Genomic DNA, 7,598 nt, shown 5'->3' with positions numbered 1-7,598 from the left:
AACCACCTCCCCCTCCCTCTCAGCACACGCCTTCCCCACATTCTTAATTCTTCTTCTGGCAACTTTCAGCTCTGCGAGAGGGGTTAGGATTTTCAGAAGTCAGTATCCAGGGTCTTAACAGCCTCATTTACGTCATTGTTCAGATGAGAAGCCGGGTCACACTTCTCCTTTGGTCTTAAATCATTCCCTGATGGAGGAGGCTTGAATGAAAGGGTTCCCAGCATTCAGGCCCTGAAGAGCGGCCGATTCCCAGGGCTTGAGCGGCATTAGCCTGGTAATGGGTGATTAGGGGGAAAAGGTGAAAGGTTAGATCTGCTCTGGGCAGTGGCAGGCACAGTACGTGAGCACTAAAATTCGGGGTGGGGGGGATAGGGGGTTTGGGGTGGAGCTGGCCAGGCCGTGTGGCATGGTCTGTTGGGCGGCCAACTCCCAAACCATTTACCAAATATCCCAAATGAGGTCAGGGGCCTGCTATCTGTAACCCTGTCTGAATGAAGTAGAAGAAATACTGTACATTCAGAGGGTAGTTATTTTTTTATATAAAGCCCAGTACTTAACTGAGCCGAGGAATGAGGAAATGACTCATTTTGTGTGGTAAACAATGTTCTTTTGACATTATGTTGCTGTTGTAATGGGATGACACATCTGAGGTGTAACTGATATAGAATGCATCTTACTCCACTTGTTCTCCTGATCATCAATAGCTTGTTCCTTCCTAGTACTGCATATTCACCATGACACATGAACCGAACGCGTAACCATGGATTCCCTTCTAGTAACTACACTTCCCAAGCCGTCCCAACCCTCTTTTCTGTTCTGAATGACGGCTTTGGTTTGTTAGCTGGAGCTGTACTAGCATCAGAGGCGTGCCACTGTGCCATGTTGTGAAGAATGGGTGGTGCGTATATAAATAATTCCTGGATTATTTTTGTGTTTGAATAATGCAGAACAAAAGGGCATTAAGCATTTCAGTGTAGAGAAACACAAAAATAAATCCCCCACCGATGTGTTTTGGAAATAAACTCAGACAATAAGAAAGTTGGGCGCGTCCCAGAAATGTGTCAGCACGGAATCACGTTTTTATTGTTTTGTTTTGTGCTCGTTTCCCCCTAAATAATTGCTACCTTCGTACCTACGAATTACCTCTCTCCCCACCTCCCTCACCACCTTCCGCCTTCCGACCAAGCCCCATGGCTTTGGAAATGTTTTGGCAAAACGTTCCATCTTGATTTTTCCAGCTTTGATTGAGTTTTCCCTCAGGGGAGGGGGCCTCTGGGAGGGGAAGTGACATCATGGAAAGGGCTCTGCGAGGGACGCTCACTGCGGGTGACGGGGGGATTGGCCGTGATTAAGAGATTATGAACGATGGAGGAAATGAAAATGGCCGCCCCCCAGGGAGACTCGGCGGCGGGCGGGCCGACCGGTCGTCCTGGGGGCCCCGGGGCTCTAGGGGGGCCCCGCAGGTAGCGGAGAAGGGGAGCTGAGCCGCCATTAATTAGGGCAGCCGCCCCTGGACGGCCGCCAGACCCTTGCATGTTGGGACTGAATGGAAGGGCTGATTCAGCAGTGGGGCAAACAAACAGAAAATAGCCCCCCTTTCCCACCCCTCACACCTCCCTGGAAACAAAAGAGGCGGCCCGGGGGCAGGAGAACATCGGCCCGCCGCCCGCCGCCCGCCACCCGCCGCCCACTCCTAGGCCTGACGGCCCCCGCAGGAGGCCTGACGAATCGCTGGGAGATTTCAGAGCTCATGGGTAGATTTTCCATTCGGCGTCCTGCTCAGCTCACGCTGGGGATCGGGTATCAGCCCCCTCCGCTTTTAGAAGCGGCCTGTCATTTCGAGGCGCCCAATAGAAGCGTTGTGTGGGAAAAATAGAGCCTGAGACCATTTGTTTGTTAGTTTAAAAATTGCTTGAACGTCTCTTCGGCCCCTTTTAAAGCCTTCGCTGCTTTATAATCGTGGCTCCAGACTTTTTTTGGGGGGGGGGGGGGCAGAAGTCATTCAGGAATGCCACAAGCTTGGTATTCTATCTGAATATGAAGTGAATAAAAAGGTGGCACACGTCATGCATCGGGAATACATGTATGTATATATATATTACTACCAGCTTCTGTTTCAATACTCATACAGTCACATGACTCACTTATTCTTGAGGGGTTACTCTGCTCTGTAATCCCCTTTTTTTTTGGCAGAACAGTAAGCCGTTACTGAGGTATCCCTGCATGCACTGGTGCTCCCCATCAGTCTGAGCGTAAGATCCTATTAATACCCAATTAGAGGGACTTTTGCCCCTGCGTGCGGGAACAACGCGAACCCATCTGCCCCCTCTCTTGCCCTGGGCCCGGACACAGTGGTGCCTGCTCATCTGACGGTGGGGTGCTTAATGCACCCATACTGGGGGTATTGTATTCAGTCTGGAGGTAGTGTAGACAGGGGGGGTAGGGCGTTTTCCTGTGTTTGCGAACCCTCATTGATAACACATTGAGAAGAATAAGCCCACCCACTCATCTCAAACTGTGAAGATAGGTGCTGTGACTCGCTGTGGTTGCTGTCAAATCAGCAATAAAAGCCAAGATGGCCAATGCAGTGGCGACTCTCTGCGATTAACGATGTGCCTACCGCAGCAGCGTGAATTCTGGAACACAGTAGGGGAGGAGGGGCTATTGGTGAGCACCAGGGAGAGGAAGATACATTTTACCCCATTTTGTCAGGTTTCTGTAAGTAAATGCAGCCCAGGGGCAGGGAAAGGAGAGGTGTAGACGCACAGAGCGGAGCGGGGAGGTTGAAGCCTGGACACAGGGCCGTAAATCACGTCTTATTTTGAGGCGACGGAAGTGCCGGAGTCCAGCGCACCGCAGAGGTCACGCCCGGCAGGCTTGCCCCGAATCTGCACCCCACGGCCCGGGAGTCAGGGGAGCAGAAGAGCGCAGGTCACAGCAGGGAACAAGCTCGCCCCTGGGGCAAAAAACACCGACACGCCACTGATTTATGAGGTCATTATATCATATGCCTGGGACCTGTTACCATTTGGAGACCGGTTAAAAATATCAATCTCCATAATATTTAGCACTCACAGATCAGTGTACTGTTTATTATTATTATCATTTGTTTATTTTTATTTGTTTAAAAATTGATAATTGTCAAGCCTATTCCAGTAGCCTGACTTTATTTTCAATGTATTCTACTCAAGTGATTAGCCACTAAACCTGATTAAATGTGACCCCACTGGTTCTCTAATAACATGTAGCTTTAGTGTCCCTGTATTCACTGGAAAACTTTATTAAAAACAGTCTATTTATGGTTTTGGGTATGTGTTTTGATTGGGGGCTGGAGGTGTGAATTCTTGCATGTTCACTGTTGCCGTGGCATCAGAGGAGTGGCCACGGAACAGTAGGGTGTGACGTTGTTTCAAAGGAAGACCCCCTACCTCACCTCGGTTAATCCCAGCTCCCCTCTGCATTGTGTTCATTCACCCCACGCACCCCCTGTAGGCATGTTTGAGGAAGGGGGTACCCAGTTAATTTAAGCCCATGCTTTAATGACGAACTGTTTGGTGTGACAATTAGTTTATTAATTGTAGGGCTTTAAGATAATGTGTCAGTCAACACCCCACCTCTCCCCCCAAAACTACAGCCCCAAGAAATAATTTCTTCACTGTTTAAAGGCCCTGTGTAATTAAAAAAGATAATTTTGTAGTAGTTACATTTTGCAGAAAGAAAACAAGCACTAGGAAATGACACAATTTTAGATGAGGTTTTAAATGAGCTTTTTCTACCCCCACATTTGTCAATTTGTGTTTATTTCATAAATTAAGTGTTAGATAACTCAGCCATTCAGCATTGCAACCCCTTGCTGGGCTGCCAATCAGAAGTGAATATCCAGGCAGAATTTACATGCATTTTAGAATGTAGGTGAGACCTGAAATGCTCACGTTTAGAAATGACATACTTTCATCAAAATTAATTTGTACAATTTCGCTGTTTATATATAGGGAAGAATAAGTGCACATCTTTGTCTTGTGGCTTACTGAACGTTTTAAACAGAAAAAGAAAAAAGTGATGACACATTTCGAGAACCAGGAAAGTGCAGACAGCGAATATTTTTGACACGGAATTAAACGGAGATGACGCCACACTGTAAGTGAACACCGGGGACTGAGGCTCCGCTGACCTCGCTCAGTGACCCAACAGCTGACCCAACTCGGTGGTGCATGAGCGTCATTCCAATATGACCCAATGTGGCCGTCCTTACTTCAGCTTTTCTCATCCCAGGCCCAGCCAACAGAGAAGTGTCTAAAGAGGCAATCTCTGCCTACATCTGTCAAATATTGCGTTTGCCTACAACGTATTTGCCTGGTGATTTATGTGCTTACGTGACAGCTTATAATTAAGGAATAAATCCTGCCGTATTCATTTTATTCTTCATGATTTCAGGAGGCTATATACGAGAGAGAGAAAAAATCTGGCAAATGATGTTGCTTATATGAAATCCTGTCTCTTCTGTGAGCAGTTCATATACGAACAATAACATGCTGCTGTTCCTACCGTAGCTAGGAGTTCGCTTGATGAAGACACATTATGGCTATGCAGTTTCAGTCAAGACAAACAGTCCTGACTTCTGCTTGACTTATGCCTGAGGTGGGAACGTCAGCTGCTGTCAGTTCGCTGCAGAAATACCACCACTCACAATAGCTGGCTAACAGTTAAGGTGGGTTAGTGGACACAGCAAGATAGTGAAAATTTAACCCTTGTGTTTCGGTAAAATTGAGCAAGTTTAACTATTAGTAAAAGAGGAATGACTCTTGAGTGATTTATTTCATTGTGACCAACCTGCTGTAAATTTGGCTTTTGTTTTGTTCTCGATTTTTGTTATTTATGATCTGTATTTTCTTTATTGCTTTAAAATCCCAGTAATGCTCTGGATATATCTGACCCAGGATAACAGTTTCACTGGTGATAATAAGTAAACAGAACACAGGGTTAATATCTGTCACTTTTGTTTAGTGTGGAAAATGGGTTGAGTGTTATATCTTTGGGATGTGCAGCTAGTAAAGCTAAGGTTTCAGTCAGCAAAAAATGCTATTCAATGTTTTTTTTACAACATTGCATTAGAGTTGTGGTGAATAAAAATGTTGTAGCAACTTTTACCTAGCCCAAACCACAACTTTTGTCAGCTGACCTAATCACAAATTCCCCTAATTTTCTGCAGTACTTTCAAAAGGTTGTGAAAGCTTTTTCACGTTCTCAACGTTTGGTTTTACCTGTGATGTATTCTCTTGAGACCCGGCAGTTTTTAGGTTTGAGTATTAATTTTTTTTTTTACATAATTCAAGTGTCTTGGATGGAAAAAATTACAAAAATATAATGAATTATAATTCATTTCAATTTTATTGAATGTCCCTTGTAGTGTATGTTTCAAATCAGTGGATATATATATGGTTCATTTCATTTCTCCATCTCTCTTTAGGCAGAGGTTGGTCCACATACTGTACATCATCCCATTAAGAATTCTATCTACATTCCACAATCAACAAATTACAGCAAAAAGCTCACTATTTATTATTTAAAGACAATGTGAACTGAAGTTGTTCAGTTCTTTATTGAGTGATGACAGAACTAATGAGAATAGCAAAAAAGCCAAAAAAAACCAAAACATTTATGATATTTAAATATACACCAATGTACAAAAAAATGTATTGACCAATCATTTAAAATGGCAGTCTTGGAGAAGCCTCATGCCAATGCTTTGCTTTGCATCTTTGTTTACACTCGAAATCCTCCAAGTTAAACTTTGTACCTTGGGTACAGGTATTCGCCTGAGGGGGGGGGGGGGGGGGGGGGGGGGGTGAGATAAAGGCCTGTGTTGTGTGTTAAACACCCTTAAGTGGGCAGAGGGGCAAAAATGACCTAAATACTACACACATCAGAAGAAAACACTGCTTTGAAAAAGGTGTCCTTTCAGCACAAATTGCGAATAACAGGGCAGAAGACGTGTCCCGTCTGTCATTGGCGTTATCGGCAATAACGGCGGCCACGCCCGCTCACACGAGCGCTGAGATCATCCTCCGCTCGGGTGGAAGTGATTGGGGGGGGGGGGGGGCGGAGAGATGACGGACAAAAACAGAGCGCGTGCGAGGGGAGGCTTTGAAGGCGAATTGGGATGAGAGCACAATTAGAGGTGCGCTCGAAAGACGGGAGGGAGCAGGTATATTGCTTTGTCCCAAATGAGCCTGTGGTGTCACAGGTGCGACACACCTGGGCTATTACATCATGGCTGGAGGCAAAGTTTGTACTACATATATTACCCTACCCCCACCCCCCGAGCATTACAGGTCTTAGACTTATCCCTTACGTGTGCACCAAATTTATCTGAAAGGTGTGAACAGGGAGATCCTGCCTTATATCATACACGCAATTTAAAAACAACTTCTCCAACATTCTGTTCATAAATCCAGGGATTGTTGTCAGCTCAGAAGAATAACATTAATATTCCGTGTGGGGAGGGGCCTCCAGCTCATCATGTGCTCTGTCAGGTCAGCTGTTGTTTTGAGAAGCCCGTTTCCGTGGTGATATATATGGGGGTTGCTGTCAGCGCCGTCACTCATATCGCTGACATCACCCCTCATCACTGGAGGCGACTGTCTTCTGCTGACGACCCACACCTGCACTGCATCTGTCCACAGAGCTGGACACCGTCATGCACACACGCGCGCTCGCACACACACTCGCGCACACACACGCACGCGCACTCGCACACACATGCACGCGTGCTCACACGCGCTCGCACACGCACCCGGCCAAGCTGTGAGTCAGTGAAAAGACGTAGATCTCTAACAAAATGTTCGTACAGTGTGTGTCTTACACACTTATTCACTTTCCACTCTTCGGCTGACTAATACAATACATTTCAGCCCTTTGATGCTTCATTCATCAAAAATGGAAAATATTTAACTCTCTGATGTCCTTTCAGGGGAAGAATTATTAACATTTTTGCTCAATTATCTGCAAATGGTTGCCTTACCAGAGGCAGAAATAACTCACATGATACCTGTTTTATGGAACGGCATGTTAATTTCAAGAGTGAAAGATTGCTCTTCTGAAGAGTAGGTTAATTCTCAGGATTACTGACAGGTAAAGAGGGAGTTTGGTTGGGGGGGGGGGGGGGGGTTCAGCCTGAGGGTGGTGGGTTATCTGTGAAAGGGTGAAATCACCCTTGTAGCTGCAGGACTGAGGAAAAGGTATTCAGTTAATCCATAAGAGCCCCAATCAATTTTGGTCGCCAGGACTAAGAGGGTTGCCCCTAGTCACCCATCCACGCCCCCCCACCCCCACCCCCACCCCCACCCCCCAACCCTGAGGGGCTACCCCACTACCCACCCTGTCCACAGCTGTGCAAGCCTTGTTAGCTTCATGTCCAAACAACGCACCCTGAATTTCTGCTACATGCACTTTGGCGCATGGCCACGCAGCAGGGGGATGGGGTATTTATTATGAGTACAATCATTGCACAAAGCACTATAGCGATGAAAGAATGGAGGAGGTTTACGCAACAGGCACCAGCCCACAACCCAAACCGTAGCGCAGCCATGTGGAAAGGA

This window comes from Anguilla anguilla, chromosome 12 (assembly GCF_013347855.1).
Source record: "Anguilla anguilla isolate fAngAng1 chromosome 12, fAngAng1.pri, whole genome shotgun sequence".
NCBI classification, from domain to species: Eukaryota; Metazoa; Chordata; class Actinopteri; order Anguilliformes; family Anguillidae; genus Anguilla; species Anguilla anguilla.
This window is presented reverse-complemented; position numbering follows the sequence as displayed.